Here is a 17,353-nt window from a genome sequence, read left to right on the forward strand (position 1 = left end):
CAAGACATTCTTCAGAAAAGATTTAGCAAGTTTTCCTCCCAACAGTGGAATGAAAAATTGGTCATTTTCCACACCTTCAGCACTGCCAGGTGTTAGTAATCTGGAAACTGACTTTTATTATTTTTTCTCTTAGTAGGAAAATGATAAATTTTTTTTACAGAAAACTTAGAATGTACAAATAAGCAAAGAAAATAAAAATCATAAGGAAATCATTAACCACTGATTCTTCCTCTGTCTATATATATGTGTGTATATGCACATATGCATATGTACATATTTACTTCTTTTTTTTTTTTTTTTTTTTTTTTTTGCGGTACGCGGGACTCTCACTGTTGTGGCCTCTCCCGTTGCGGAGCACAGGCTCCGGACGCGCAGGCTCAGCGGCCATGGCTCACGGGCCCAGCCGCTCCGCGGCACGTGGGATCTTCCCTGACCAGGGCACAAACCCGTGTCCCCTGCGTCGTCAGGCGGACTCTCAACCACTGTGCCACCAGGGAAGCCCCCATATTTACTTCTTAATAAAAGTAAATCATGTAATAAATGGCAGCTAATACTTATTAAGCATTAACTATTAGACTCTGTGCTATGTGTTTAAAGTGAATTATCTCATTGACTCCTTATGTCTTTATATAATAGTACTTTTAGTAGTTAATATGTCTATATTTTAAAAAGGAAAGCTGAGTAGAGGGATTAAGAAACTTGCCTTAGGTTATATGGTTAATATGTGGCAGAGCTGAGATTAAACTTTTAGTTTTTCTGAAGATTCCTTGTTCTTATGTCCATTAGGAACCCCTAGAAGGTTTCATATTCCCTGTCATGGGGGATGGCCAACTTTGCTAAAAGCATAAGTACTGACCTAACCCTTTTACTGAAATAAGAGTTTTTATTATTTTGAATTTAAAAGATGCTTGTGTATAAATGAGTGGATGAACAAAAAAACAAATAGGGAGGGAGGGACGAATCTTCAGTACAGAAGAATTCCAGATAATATACGTAGATACTGTTCCCTCCAAGAGATGGAGCTCAGCTCCCCTCCCCTTGAGTGTGGGTTGCACTTAGTGACTCTGTTCCAAAGAATAGAGCATGAAAAGGGAACATATAGTGACTTCAGAGTAGAGGGACCTGGCAGAGCCCACCTACCCGTGTGATCCGTGTTAACATCACCAGGGATCAGTCGTCATGGTGATGACATGGACCCCCTGATCTGGTGCGAAGAGAAGGGTCCTTCCCCTCTGGTGTTCTTCCCACAACCCCAGTAGAGTCATGAGAAAAAAGCATCAGAGAAACCCAAACTGAGGGACAGTCTACAAAATACCTGACCTATACTCCTCAGAACTGTCATGGTCTTGAGAGACAAAAACTAAGAAATTGTCTCAGATCAGAGGAGACCAAGGAGATATGACAACCAAATGCAATGTGGGGTACCAGACGGGATACTGGAACAGAAAAAGGACATTTGTGGAAAAACTAGTGAAATCCAAATAAAACCTGGAATTTAGTTTAGAGTCATGTACCAATGTTGGTTTCTGAGTTTTCACAAATGTAATATGGTAATGTAAGTGTTAACATTAGGGGAAACATCAGCCATATCTTTGCAACTCTTCGTAAATCTAGAATTATTCCAAAATAATTTTTTTTTTTTTAAAGAAAAGGATGCTTGTTTCAATACAAACACCACTTGTGGGTAGCGGAAATAAGGTTCCAGCTCTGGCAGACTGTTCAAACTATCAGGGTCTAAACCAGTCTCCTCTCTTTCATTTTTTTTTTTTTTTAAATTATTATTATCATTACTATTTTGGCTGCACCATGCAGCATGTGGGATCTTAGTTCCCTACCAGGGATTGAACCCATACCCCCTGCAGTGGAAGCATGGAGTCTTAACCACTGGACCTCTACAGAAGTCCCAGTCTCCTCTTTTTCTGTTCTTGCTTCCCAGTTAAGGATCCAGTGTCCAGCCAGAGTGTGGCCAAAAGGAAAAACTCAGATGAGGCAGGGCAGGCTGATCTCTAGAGCTTGATCCCAGGGACACAACTAGTTTTCCTGTTAGGTTTTTTTTTTTTAATATTTAAGAATTTATTTATTTATTTGGCTGTGCTGGGTCTTAGTTGCGGCATGCGGGATCTTTAGTTGCAGCATGTGAACTCTTAGTTGCAGCATGCAGGATCTAGTTCCCTGACCAGGGATCAAACCCGGGCCCTGTGCATTGGGAGCTCAGAGTCTTAGCCACTGGACAACCAGGGAAGTCCCAGGGTTGTTTTTTTTTCATTTCTGCAGAACTGAAAGGCCTCTGGTCACTCTTATTGATTGGTCCATTTCTCTGATATATTTCTAACTCAGTTATTAGTGAGCAAAGGAGGTGGTGGTGAGGTCCACTCCTGGGTTGACTTCAAGCAGCAGGGGTTGGGTACTCCTACTTCAATGCTGGCTGACATCACAAATGAGCATGGAAAAGAAAACTGTGTTAAGATTATCAAGCAGTTCCAACCTGGTCTCAGCAAAAATTGCTCCCACAAAGAAGGGTGGAGAGGATAAGAAGGGTTGTTCTGCCATCAACAAGGTGGTGACCAGAGAATACACCATCAATGTTCACAGGTACATCATGGGATGGGCCTCAAGAAGAGTGCCCCTCAGGCCCTCCAAGAGATTAGGAAATTGCCTCGAAAGAGGTGGGAAATCCAGGTGTGCACATTGACACCAGGCTCAGCAAAGCTGTCTGGACCAAAGGAATAAGAAATATTCCATACGGTGTCTGTGTTTGGTTGTCCAGAAAATGTAATGAGGAGGAAGATTCACCAAACAAGCTCTATACGGTGGTTACCTGTGTACCTGTCACCACTTTCAAAAACCTACAGACAACGTGGATGAGAACCAATTGCTGATTGTCAAAATCATAAAACTGGGAAAAAAGAGAGCGAGAGATCACCAAGTACCCAGAGGACAATATAACCCTGTTTGTTATCTTTAGCTGGACTATCTCTCCAATATTTCTTTAGATCATGAACCAGGGCTGTTTCCCTGGTTACAAAGGCCAGCTCACTAGGACAAAGGGCACAATGGTTGTGTTATTCCAGGAATTTGTAATGGCAAATGCCAAGCTTTCATGTGAATATGTGTATGTGTCCTGAGCATTCGGAAGAGACTATTTGTAGACTTGTAGATTACTACAGCTCTCAACCACTTTGTAAACTGCTGCCTTATTTTTTCCCCTTACTAAATCATGAACATCTATTCATATTATTAAATGTTCTTCTACAAATCTTCCACAAATGTGATCTTCTCAAAATGACTAAATAAATTAAGAGGTGCACATCAAAGGAATACTCTGTGTATTTGAAAGAATGAGGTAGTTCTCCATGTGCTAATATTGAACAATCATATTCAAGAATTAAGTATAAAAAGCCAAGGGCAGAGCAGTGTGGATAGTAAGCTATCATAAAAGAAAAAATGTATATGCATATATATTATTATATGTAATATATATATGGAAGACTGTCTCTGGAAGGATTGAAAGGGAAACTGATATCAGTTGCCTTCAAGAAGGAAACTCAGTGGCTAGAAGACATGGGTGGAAAAAGGTTTATTTTTTTTTTACTGTATAGCCTTTTATATCTTTTTAAAAAATTTTGTAAGACACTCATGAATTATTTCAAGGACTAATTTTTAAAAATTACAACGTTATAGTTAGTGCCTGCCTAGTACATACATTAGGTTATTTCCAATTATCACTATTATATGTAACGCTTCATGCCACACACCTTAGTAGCTAAATCTTTGCCTATATTCTAATTTCCTTCAAATAATTACTGTACGTGAACTTGCTGAATCCAAAGGTGGGAACAGTTTTAGGCTTTTGGATATGTTTTGCTAAACTCTCCAGAAATGACTGAACTTAACATATTTTATTTCGCTACACCCTCACTAACAAGAAAAAGGTTCTATTTCTTTTTACTTTGATAGGATAAAATATAATATAGATGTGTATATTTATTTATTCCATTATATTTTATACTATATATACACACACACACACATATATATGTATAATTATATGGTTTGTTTTGCTTCATAAGGAGCGCATGGATGGTAAGATTTAAGTGCTTGCATATATGAGTACATGTTCATAGTTTTTATCAATTATAGATTCTAGAGTCAGAATAATTTCCTCTCACAACTGTGAAGACAGGGCTCCATTATCTTGCTGGTCTTAAGTCTGACACTGTCTGACTTGGACCCTTTGTAAGTTACCAGATCTCTTTCTTCCCCTCTGGAAGCTTTTAGAGTTTGGGCTTCGTATTAATTGGCTTTCACTAGATTATGCTGCGTGACAACCTCAAAATCTTAGTAGCTGACAACACCAAATATTTATTTCCTGCTCATGTTACTGGTCCGTGACTGCAGTTTGGCTGCTGCAGCTCTTCTCCAGGTGGTGGATTGAGAATGGGCTCGTGTGTCTTCTCGTTCAGGGATCGAGGCTAAAGGAGTGGCTCCCATAGGGGCTATGCCCCTCTCATGGCTGAGGGCCCAGGAACAAAACGCCTGGGGGAAACTTGCAGTGCCTCTAGAATCTTCTGCTCAGAAACGGTACAAGTCACGTCTGCTCACCATGTGATGCTTAAGGCAGATCTCTGAGCCAAGCAAATCACAGGAAAGGGGGTGGTGAATAAGCCTTCTCCTTGGAATTCTCAATTTTCTTCTAGGAAGTGTCCAGACATAAGTTCAGCTCCTTAAGTTTTACAAAAATTTGACTCATCTAAAGCAATTTGTGGGTAATAGTCTTTACTAAGCATTGGAAGAAAATGAGAAGGCAGAGGTGGGGTATTTATAGCAGTGGCACAAAAAAAGTTCAAATTTGAATCTGGACATTCACGAGCATAAAAGTCCTTTGACTCCCCTCCCGCAGGGGTCTTTTTTCTCCCACCTCACCCCATGCAGCAACCGTACATCTTGCTCTCCCCTCTGTCCTCCTATCTCTCCTCCTCACCCCCTCCCTCTCTTCGGTTCTTGGAATTTGGGGATCGATATTCTGGAACTTGAGCAGGAAGCAGGTGACCTGACAGAGGAAGATTAAATGTGCCTGTCTCAGTTATCTTTTGCTGCCTAACAAACCACCCCAAAACTTAGCAGCTGAAAACAGCCCTTTTATTATCTCTCCCAATTCTGTGGGTAAGCTGGAGCCCAGCAGGATGGTGATTTCTGCTGGTCTCAAGTGGGGTTCTGATGCTGCTGCAGTCAGATAGCTGTGGGGCTGGAACCTCCAAATGGCTCCACTCACATGTCTGGCTGGGAGGCTGGGCCCAGGTGGGCCTCTCTCTCTACCCCTGTAACACCAGGCCCTTTCTCTCTCCAGGTGATCTCTCCAGAAAACGCCTCCAGCAGGGCAGCAGGCCTTCTACACGTTTCTCAGGCCTCCAAAATATGCAAGAGCAGAAGCTCCCAGGCCTGCCTAAAGCCTAGGCCCAGAGCAGGTAGGCTGTCACTTCTGCCACTTTCTGCTGGTTAAAGTGAGTCCCAGGGCCAGCCCAGGTTCAGGGTGGCAGGGAAAGCACAGAAGCATGGCTGGGGGCCACCTTTGGAGAAGAACACCGCAACGCCTAACACAGCAGCTAATAGGATTCATGCCTTTGTTAAGTGTACTTATAAAGTAGTAATCAAAGTTAACAGCATCTTAAATATTATTAAATATTATTAACTATTAAAGTTATTGATATTAAGCTGAATCTTAGTAGCTGACAACACCAAATATTTATTTCCTGCTCATGTCACTGGTCCGTGGCTGCAGGTTGGCTGCTGCAGCTCGGCTGCTGCAGCTCTTCTCCAGGTGGTGGATTGAGAATGGGCTCGTGTGTCTTCTCGTTCAGGGATCGAGGCTAAAGGAGTGGCTCCCATAGGGGCTATGCCCTTCTCATACTTACTAAATATTAAAGTATTGATATTGGGCTGAATATTATTACTTTGTTTTTGTTTGTTGACTGAAGATTTTGATCCCTTTTATCCCTCATTTCCACCATCCTTCCCTTCCAAATAGATACAACACGATTTAGTGCCTCTGCTGGATACCTTCATACCTTTAATTGATTTTTTTAATCAATCAACTACACTCAGTTCATAAGGTGAGAGATGTTTATTGCAACATCATCTCGCCTCTCTTTACCTAACGTCTGTCTGCTGTAATTTGTAACATTGAGGTTGATAACATTTACCTGTTCTGCAATCAGACTTGTTTTCCATGCCTCTCTGTAGACTGATTCTAAAAGTTCAAAAACGGTAGGCAGTCAGGGCAGGTCTTGGGGACCACTGCCAGAACTCGGACTTGGACTTTGAATGGGATGAGGAGTCCTTCCAGTCCTCTTCTGCTGTGTCCTCAGCCCTGACTCTGCTGGCCACCTGCAGTCAGTGTTTTCTAAATGAAAGGAGGGGAAGGAAAGATAGCGGGGGGAGAAGGGGGGTATCTGTGGCAATTTTAATCCACCACACCTGCTGCGGAGAGGGTGGGAGTTCCAGGTGTGACGATCTGACCAGGAGTACCATGGAGGACCATACCATACTGCCCACTGTACATCTGAATAGAATGGTATGACTGCATTTCCTTTTTCCCTAAGTGTTGCATGCAAAAAAAAAAAAAAAAAGTTTTACTTTCATTTAATTAATAGCTAAGTATGCATAGAATTCTGTATTAGAAACACCTTCCCCCATAATTTTAAAGGCATTGTTTCATAGTATTCTAGCATCCAGTCATGCTGACAAATTGATCAATTTGATTTTCACTTCTCTACAGATTACCTGTTTTTGCTTTTGTTTGTGAGTCTGTTTCCTCTGTTTTCTCAAAGTGTTTAGTGCTCCTCTCTTTACCTTTAGTCTTCAGAATTTTTACAGGGCTGAATCTAGGTGCAGGCTTGTATCCTCCCCTTCTCCCTCCCTCCCTCCCTTCCTTGTTCTTTCATGTCTTTCCATATATGGGCAAAGCTTGTTGACTGACAGGTTTCCTTGAAGGCGAGCAGCTGAGGAACAGGCTGGAGTTCCTAAATGCCGACAGGACACGTGGGGCTTTGTTCCATTCCATTAGAGGGACCCCCTGTGCTTTGTGTCAGGGTTGGGTGGGAGTGATAAACGCTTGTTGCCAGGTGTTTCTGCGAGGCTTCGGGGAGGTAGGTGCGCGGGGCTGGCTGCCCCACGTGCAGACGGGAATGAATACCAGTCTCTCCCGTTCCCCATCTTACTGCCTCTTTGTACCTGGAATTTCCAAGCCACCTTGCCTAGGTTCTTCAAGGCATATCCGCTTTCTCCAGAGCTGTATCCCTTTGTCCGTACTCCACGCTGTAACTCTTTCCACATTTCATCATTTAGCCTCTCCTTATACGTTAGCCATCTTCTGTAGACCTGTTGAAATCTCTCATCTGCTGTGGCTTCCCCTCCAGTTCTCTTTGTTATTTCAGGTTTCTTTGAAGCTACTCAAGCAGAAAGCCTGAAGTCTATCAATTTCTCTGCTTCGGAAGCACGATGTCATATAAAAGATAAAAGGGGGAAAATATCCACTATTCAAGAAACCTTTTTCTTCCTCTCCCTGTGTTCCTTTCTTGATCCCTCAAATAGCATCTATGATCTTTTGGGAGAGTGGAGGATGAGCCTCCACCTTTCCTTCCACCTTAGCTCGCCCACTCTTTCTAAAGAGGAGTAATCGTCTGATGGGTGAGGTCAAGAAAAGGGTCTTGCGGCTGGACCCCTTCTCGTCTTTCTAGGGTCAGCCTGTCCTTAGCAGACCTGAATTCTCTCTCTTTAGCCTATTGTGTCAGTGAGTCCAATGTTAGCAGAGAGCAGTGAAACAGCCCTGGGGTTTGTCTCCTGAGGCGTTTTCTCCATCTAGAAAAGAAAGTGATATCATTACCCATTTCTGATGGCATTACCCTTCAATTTTATTAAACCTGTATTAAAATATTATTAAATATTTTTTATCCATTCGGAACTTAAGTGCAGAGTGCTTACAAGGAGTGTATTAGAATGATGGATGGATTTCTTGGTTTGGGGTGGGCTTGAGCCAAAAGAAGTGTGATAACTTCCAAAAAACAGAACACAAGAGTTATGCAGAGTTATCTCCAAGTGGTTCTGGGTGTATTTTATTATCCACAAAATGGACATAAATATTTTCCGAATGCAGAAAAAGCAGAATGTCAAAACACAGTGTAACAAGGTAACTTGATGTGAGATTGAACCTCAGAATGTTTTGAACTCTTAGGGGAGAGAGACTGAAAAAGAATAGACGGAACTTGGTTTAGGCTAACAAGGGCTTTTGGTGCCTCAGCGTAATTTATGACTAAATAACTCAGACATTGAGAAATATGCTGACATCACATTTATTTTCCATTGGCTTTTGCTCTCTGTTTGGGGGGAAGAAGATTTCCCGTAGAGGAAATTGATATTCCACTATTGACCATCTTTACATCAGATAAAGAAAGGCCCAAAGTGCTTTCATTATAGGGTGGAGCCGTAGAAGGGGTAAAGCAGGCCAGCAATAAAGCAAAGCAAGGTGGGCCTGGTATGGGCACTGCAGACTTATCTGCTACGCTGCTGCCTCAGAGCAATTTCCTTCCTTTGTCCCCAGATGGTCTGTAATGTCTCATTAAAGATTGTAGCCTGGTATTGATGTACAGTGAAAAATTAGAGAACTTTCATATAGATGTGATGGGGCAGCTAAGGAAAGAACAGTCAAGGGGTAATAGCCAAAGTGACTGTATTGGAGTAAAAACCTAACATCTGTAAAGAGAGACTCCAAAATCCAGTGGTTCAAACTACATTTAAGTTGACCTCTCTGTCACATAACAGTCCAAGGTGGCAGTTCCAGATTAGTGGACATCTCTGCTCCACACAGACACTCAGGGACCCGTGTTGATGGGGGCTCTGCCATCCTTTACATGTAGCTTTCAAGGTCAGTCTAGTCATCACCAGTTAAGCCAAAAGGAATGGTGAGGAGGGAAAGTCCAGTGCCAGGAATTTCCTCCTAAGTAAGGGAGATGGAACTTCCCCACATCACCCTTACTCTTGTTCTATCTGTTGGAGCTTCGTCAGAACATCTAGGAGCAAGGGGGGCTGGGCAGTGTGCTCTCTGGATAGGCATGTCCAGGCTACATCTCTTTTCCGTGGAAGAGAGGGTACTTAGATCTTGATGGGCAACCAGCTTGCTCTGCTACTGTGGTCACAGCAGAGACCAGATGATGCCTGTGGAGTAATGAGCTCAGCAAGGGGGCTGTGATGCCAAAGGGGCAGGGTGGTTGCTTGAAGACTTGACTAGAGCAGAAGACGACAAGAGAAACCTATTCAGGGACTTGCCTGAGGCAGTAAGAGCTGGGAAACACTTTAAAGGGGGTTAATTTCATGCAACGAAGTTGGTGGGGATTCATCATCCTCATTGGAATGACAAATGATTTTTTTTCCTTTGCTTTTATTGAGAGGCAATGTGAGAGAGTGGAAGGAACAAGGGGCTTGGGATCAGAGGCTGGGCTTAAACCTTAGTTCTACCTGCCACTTAGCAACTTCGAGATTAGAAGTTGCTCATTTTCAGTTTCCTCATCTGCCAACTGATAAGACCCTTCCTCCTTAGCTTGCAAGATTGTTGGGAGAGTCAAGTGAAACAGGATTTTAAAGTCCTTTGTAAACAATAAAATATCATGCAAATATAAAAGGACTTATAATAGTAATAAACTTAGTTGGTTTATCCTGCTATGAAATAACATAATGCAAGAATCTAAGCAACAAAAGCCTCAAAACCCATAGACCTTTGGCAAACTCTACTCTGCAAGTGAGTGTCCTGGGTTGAATTTAGTAGTTCGTAGTTTTCATGCTGCCTCAGACCCATTTTGGAATGAGGGAAGGTTTATATAAAAATATTAACCAAGGATCATAAATCTGAAGGAGCTGAGACATAAGCCTTTTTGCTTCCCATTTTTTGCCATTTGGATATGTGGCCAGAAGGTATGCAATATCTAGCAGCATTGTCTTGAGCCTACCAGAGTCTTCCTTTCGCAGGTCTTGGGTAAGGAAGGAACTTTAGAAGTGGTAACTTCACCGTTCATCTTCAGCTTCTAATGGTCATCTCTAAGAAGCAGAACCTCTCTGTATATTCAATAAAAAAGGCAAAAGAGGGCTTCCCTGGTGGCGCAGTGGTTGAGAGTCCACTTGCCGATGCAGGGGACACGGGTTCGGGCCCTGGTCCAGGAAGATCCCACGTGCCACGGAGCGGCTGGGCCCATGAGCCATGGCCACTGAGCCTGCACGTCCGGAGCCTGTGCTCCGCAACGGGAGAGGCCACAACAGTGAGCCTTTTAAATTCTGTCAAAGCTAAAAAAATACTTCAAAACAGTATGTAGAAATATATTATTGGCTAAGTTTACTAAATCATAATACTTCTTTTTCAACCCTATATAATAATTATATCAATGTTTTATTGAAATTTGGTTAAGAAAGTTTTCCATTTTCCCTAAGGTCAATCAGTTATTCTTAGAAATTAATTGGATATTGTCAAATTCTTATTTTTCACAAGTAAATTATAAAACCTATTGAAACTCTTCCTTTTTAAGATTTTTAAACATGTTAGAAAGTTATGTTTCCAATTTTTTCATGTGTGTACATATGCAGGTTTTTATTTAAAGGTATAATTATATTGTTTGAGGTATTTAAAAAGTCATAAAATGACTGGGACCCACTTAAATGAGGTACCTAGAACAGACAAATTAATACAGAAGGTAGGATAGTGGTTACCAGAGGCTGGGGGAGAGAGGAATAGGGAGTTATTATTTAATGGGTACAGAGTTTCCGCTTGGGATGTTGAAAAAGTTCTGGAAATAGAAAGTGGTGATGGTTGCACCACACTGTGAATGTACTTAATGCCACTGAACTGCGCACTTAAAAATGCTTAAATGGTAAATTGTATCTTTTACCACAATAAAAAACAAAAAAGGAACAAACTACTGATACATGAACAACACAAACAAGAGACTTGTCATCTCAATGACATTATACATTATGTTGAGCAAAAGAATCCAGACACAAAAAGGAAAGTACATATTGCACGATTCCATTTACATAGGTTCAAAACAAGTCTATCTATCTAACCTATGGTAATAGAAATCCTAACAGTGGTTGCTTGGAGTTAGGCTGGGGTGAGTAAGATTGATTGGAAGGAGGCACAAAGGAACTTTCCAGAGGGATGAAAATGCTCTATACCTTGATTGGGTTTACACAGGTGTCAACTTAAAAAAAACACACAACCAAAAAGTTGAGAGTTATGTTTTATTTGGGGACATTACTGAGGACTATATAGCCCTGAGAATCAGCCTCTCAGATAGTTCTGAGGAACTGTTCCAAAGAGGTAAGGGAGGAGCCAGGCTATATAGGAGTTTTTGCTGAAAAAAACCAAAAGGAATGGGTAGTAGTCGAACATCAAAAGATTACTGCTAATCACAAAAAACAGACATCTCAAGTTAATGATTTTAGTGTTTTTCTATGTATAGAAAGATGCAAGAGTCTGGGCTGTCAATTATTCCTTTGATACGCATCTCAGCTACCTAGAGCCCTGTTCAGTTTATCTCCCCTCAGGATGCTGACTGGGGGGTGGGGTGGGGGTGGGGTGGGGGTGGGGGTGGGGGGCCTGCAGTGGCTGATGGCTTGATGGAGGGCATAACTCATTGTTTACCTGAATGGCAGGCAACAGTCTTTGTTTACTGAAATGACAGACAGCATTACTTGTCCACACAGGTGTATGCAATTGTCAAAACTCATGGAACTGCGCATCTAGTATTCATGCATTGAGTTCTATGAAACAATATGATGAAATAAAATAAAACCAAATTAAAATGTTTTAAACTGAAAATAAAATTTTAAAGATAGGGGCTTCCCTGGTGGCGCAGTGGTTGATAGTCCACCTGCCGATGCAGGGGACACGGGTTCGTGCCCCGGTCTGGGAAGATCCCACATGCCGCAGAGCGGCTGGGCCCGTGAGCCATGGCCACTGAGCCTGCGCGTCCGGAGCCTGTGCTCCGCAACGGGAGAGGTCACAACAGTGAGAGGCCCGCGTACCGAAAAAAAAATTTTTTTTTAGATAGAGTTGTGAGACATTACAAAATAAAATGGTACTGGAGGGAAGGGGGCAGGGCACAACCTTTAAAAGAATGACATCGCCCAAGGACATGACATAAACTGATTAGAACCAAATAGGTCCAAGATGGCAGACAAGTCGACTTCCACTAGACCTTAAGCCTCAGGATACATTCATTGTAACACACCAGCATGATAAATGACACACCCACCGGCACCATGACAGTTCCAGGGCAGACCATAAACGTCAAAAAGTGGGCAGTGGCCCAATTCCTGAAAATCCCCACCCCTTCCCCAAAACAGCTGGAATACTCCTCTTACTCATTAGCCTATGAAATTACCCACCTCTATAAAAACTGACATCCCCATACCCTGGAGCCGCTCTCTTCTCCTGAGATGGCCCACACTGCGTCCGTGGAGTGTATTTCTCTCTAAATAAATCCACTTCTTACCTATCACTTTGTCTCTCACTGAATTCTTTCTGTGATGAGACATCAAGAACCTGAGCTTCATTAAGTCCTGAGACCTTGTGTGTGATCTCAGTTAAAAGACCATGGGTTCATGTTCCAATCTGGGTTTTGGCCGGGCTCAAGTCCTGGCCTCTGGGTTCAAGCCCCAGTCTGAGATGCATGGTTTCAGTACAATAAAATACTGCTTCAAGAATTTAGGTTTTTTTTAAGTAGCTAGAGCTCATCTCCTCAGTGCTCAGGGGATGTCAACATGAAAAATCCACAGATCTCAAGAACTTAAAATATTTTCCATTGTGTTTTGTTTTTGTTTGTTTGCTTTAGGTATTGAGATGACTTAACATTCATCAGGAAAAAACTGAACTAGTCGAGAATGTTAATCTCAACTCCAAAGTACAGTATTCCCCCATTATCCACGGTTTTGCTTTCTGAGGTTTGTCCCCAGAGGTCAACAGTGCTCTGAAAATATGATATGGAAAATTCCAGAAACAAACAATTCATAGGTTTTAAATTGTCGGCTATTCTGAGTAGTGGGGTGAAATCTTGTGCCCACCTGCTCCATCCCATCCAGGACATGAATCATCCCTTTGTCCAGTCTATCCCTGCCTGTTAGTAGCCATCTTGGTTATCAGATTGGCTGTGCGGTATCACAGTGCTTGAGTTCAGGTCACCCTTATTTTAATTAATAATGGCCTCAAAGCACAAGAGTAGTGATATTGGCAATTGGGATATACCATAGAGAAGCTGTGGAGTGCTTTCTTTAAGTGAAAAGATGAAAGTTCTCCAAATAATAAGGAAAGAAAAAAAAAAACTTATCCTGGTGTTTCTAAGATCTGCCATAAGAACTAATCTTCTATCCGTGAAATTGTGAAAAAAGAAAAGGAAAAAGGAATTCGTGCTAGTTTTGCTGTTGCACCTCAGACTTGCAAAAGTTATGGCCACAGTGCATGGTAAGTGCTTAGTTAAGATGGAAAAGGCATTAAATTTGTACAATAAGATATTTTGAGAGAGAGACCACATTCACCTTTTATTACAGTGTATTATTATAATTCTTTTATTATTACTTACTGTTGTTCATCTCTTACTGTGCCTAATTTATAAATTAAACTTTATCATAGGTGTGTATGTATAGGAAAAAACATAGTCTATTTAGGGTTCGGTACTACCGCAGTTTCAGGCGTCCATGGGGGGTCTTGGAACATATCCCCCGCAGTTAAGGGGGGACTACCATATTGCTTTCCCAAGTTATCTCCCTTATGGTCCATGGATTCTTGAGAATTTTCTGATTTTAGAAAAATACTCCCTTACATACTAGTTTTACTCTGTGGCATTCTATTTAATGGAGTTTTAATTTCAAGAAAAAGAAATTTAGTCAGAAAAATATTCTGCTTGGGTTTCTCCCGAAAAAGGCCTAAAGGATAGATTAACTCATCAATGCAAACTAAAATGTAAATCCCAACCAAACCTTCTGGGAACCACACCCAACTTCCTGGGTAGCAGGGCAGAGCCTGGGGAAATGGGGCAGCCAGGACTGCAGGGGGTAGGAAAAGAGAAGGGGGAAGGGGATCGCATTTGTTGAACCCTTTTCCAGGACATACAGTATTTTAGGAGCTTTACTGTAATTGTGTCATTTAAAGAATATAGACAAGAGTATGGAAAAGGGATTCAAAAAGAGGTTAAAAAAAAAATTCCTTGGCTATCTTTACCTACCAAGTAGAGTCATATCTTAGCAGAAGCCAACAATGACAGATTCCAGGAAGGACTGGGTGGAAGTGGCTGCCAAGAAGAGTCACCTGCTAGGAACTCTAGCACCTCCTCACCATGCCCCACCCTCACCCCTCCAAACAGGGGGCTGAGCTTTTGCAAGACTTGTCTAAACAGCCAATAAAAGAAAGTGTGTGTTTAATTTTGGAGAAAAGGCCTGCTGTTTTACACGATTATTTTTAATTAGCTATTTTCTGGAGGTTGATTAAATTTGGAAATAATTGAATCTTGGGAACTATTTAAGAACCTCAGATTGTAAACCCAGGGCTGCCTCGGGAATCTGGGGATGCATTGTCACCCTGTGACCAATTGCCAGTCCTGAAAACAAGCATCTTTTGTCTACAGAAGAGATCGTGGTCATGCAAATTTTTCTAGTTCTTCTCTGCTTAGAAAGAGAATCCCATCTGGCTGACTTCTCTTTTTTCTCCAGTTCTCCTATATGAAATATGCAAAACACAAATGCCTGAGCCACCAGAGCAGCAGATTATGTCGCCTGTATATTGAAGATAAAATTGAAACATGGCAAAAATTTAAAACCTGCCCTTGGGAGAAGCATGTAAAAGATACTTTATTTGCATAATGATATAAAAATTTTAATAAGTCCAGGATAGAAATAATTATGGAGAAGAGAATTATCAGTTTGAAAAATTCAGTCATAAGTGAACAATAAGAGAAATAGTTGAAGAATCTAGAATATTTAAAACTAGGATGTGAACTCATTTTAAATTTTAAAAAGTTAAGATTTTTTTATATTGTTAAGATTATATATCTAATCCAATTTTCAAAGCATTTTCATACCTAATAATTTTCATATTATCTAACATTCATGCCTATGGGGTAGAGAGAGACATTATTATTAGACTTATTTTATAGATGAAGAAACTGAAGCTCAGAACAGTTTTGCCCAAGGTTATACCTGAGTTGTAGTTGGAACCCACATGCAGGTCTTGACATTCAAAATTCCTGGGCCCTTGTCACAGTATCCCACTGCTTCTGTTGTCTTCCTAAAAATATTATGAAACTAAATAATAAGTTAATCATAGAGCAAGCTCTTTAGTTAATTATAACAGCAACAACAACAAAAATCCCATTTACACAGTCAGAGGAACTGAATAGACATTTTCCCAAAGACGACATACAGATATCCAACAAGTACAAGATGAGATGCTGAACATCACTAATCATCAGGGAAATGCAAAACAAAAACCACAGTGAGCTATCCCCTCACAAGTGGCTATCATCAAAAAGACAAGAGGTAAGTCCTGGTGAGGATGTGGAGAAAATGGAACTTTTGTGCACTGTTCATGGGAATGTAAATTGGTGCAGCCATTATGACAGTGTGAAAGTTCTTCAAAAAATTAAAAACAGAACTACCATATGATCCGGCAATTCCACATCTGGGTATATATTCGAAAGAAATGAAAACAGGATATCAAAAAGATACTTGTGCTCCCATGTTTATTGCATCATTGTTCACAATAGCCAAGGTATGAAAACAACCTAAGTGTCTATCAATGGATGAATGGATAAAGAAGATGTGGTACATACACATAATGAAATATTATTCAGCCATGAGAGAGAAGGAAATCCTGCCATTTGTGACAACATGTAAAGACCTTGAAGGAATTATGCTAAGTGATGTAAATCAGAGAAAGACAAATACTATATGATAACATTATATTTGGAATCTAAAAATGCTGAACTCGTAAAAACAGAGTAGAATGGTAGTTATGAGGGGCTTGGAGTGGGCGAATTGGGGAGATATTGGTCAAAGGGTACAAACTTGTGGTTAGAAGATACGTTCTGAAGATCTGATGTACAGCATTGTGATTATAGTCAACAATACTGTGTTATATACTTCAAAGCTGCTAAGAGACCACACCTTAAATGTTCTTACCACAAACAAGAAATAATTATGTGACCTGATGGAGATGTTAGCTAACACTATATTGCAATATTAAGTGTATCTAATCATATTGCAGTGTATCAGATCAACATGTTGTATACCATACATTTATACAATGTTATTTGTCAATTATATCTCAATTTAAAAAAAAGAAAAAAAAAAGAAGAATGCCAGCTAATAAATGTTCAATGGATGATGGAAATTTACCATATTGCAACCCCAGTGTTATAATTCATCCAAGCAGGGATTATCTAAATCAGTTCTCAAATGTCAGTGTGCTGCAGAATCACCTAGACACTTGTTAAAACACAGATTACTGGATGCCATCCCCAGAATTTAGAAGGTCTCGGGTGGGGCCCAAGAACTGGCTTTTCTATCAAGCTCTCAAGTGATGCTGGTTCCAGAAATATACTTTGAGAACTACTGATGTAAACAATTGGGGGATGGGTTGTTGAGAAACAGGTTATTCACACAAACAAGGGTTATTTAAAACAGAAAGTACTTAAAAGGAAAAAAAAAAAAGAAATGAATCAGAGTGGGAGAAATTACCAACATCTTTTTCTGACTAAATTCAGTTACTGTTCACGTTGTTATCTGATTCTGGAATCTCGGGATCTGAAGAGGGCAGGCCTTCCCTAAAAAGCCAGGCAAAATCACATCTAAACTTTAAGAGCTTTTTAGGACCAACGATTCTATTTCTATTTCCACTATTAACAGACTTGTTTGACCTTGGGCAAGAACTTGGCTTTTCTTTAGGCTCTATCTAGTTTAGTTTCAAAATTAAGATCTTGAACTAAGTGTTTTCCGTGGGCTTAATGGCAGAGTGTTACAAAGCCTGAAGAAATTACGCTGGAAAAAATGACTGCATCCTGCAGCTCTGAAATCAGAAAATAGCAATACAGAGACACCATCTCTAGTGAAAATTATTTTTATAACATTGCATCAGGGATTTCTTTTTCTAAGAAAGATGCTTATCTTAGCATCTTAGCAATATAGATTTTAAAGGAATGTGAACAAGAAATATTGTTAGACAAGTTTTAAAAATCAATGTTGCTGCAGCCAGTCTGCATTATATAGGGGGTTAGAAATCACTTTACTCTGCAGAAATAAATAAGTAAATAAATAAATTGCC

At 40.7% G+C, this 17,353-nt stretch overlaps 1 pseudogene across 1 annotated transcript; it reads left to right on the plus strand.

Moving 5' to 3' along the window:
* Positions 1-2,443: 2,443 nt before the first annotated feature.
* On the plus strand, positions 2,444-2,879 carry LOC307064228 (large ribosomal subunit protein eL31-like; annotated as a pseudogene). Its single transcript has one exon. The product of its transcript is annotated as a large ribosomal subunit protein eL31-like (transcript).
* Positions 2,880-17,353: the final 14,474 nt, after the last annotated feature.

Source organism: Hyperoodon ampullatus, assembly GCF_949752795.1.
Source record: "Hyperoodon ampullatus genome assembly, chromosome: 15".
Lineage (NCBI taxonomy): Eukaryota > Metazoa > Chordata > Mammalia > Artiodactyla > Ziphiidae > Hyperoodon > Hyperoodon ampullatus.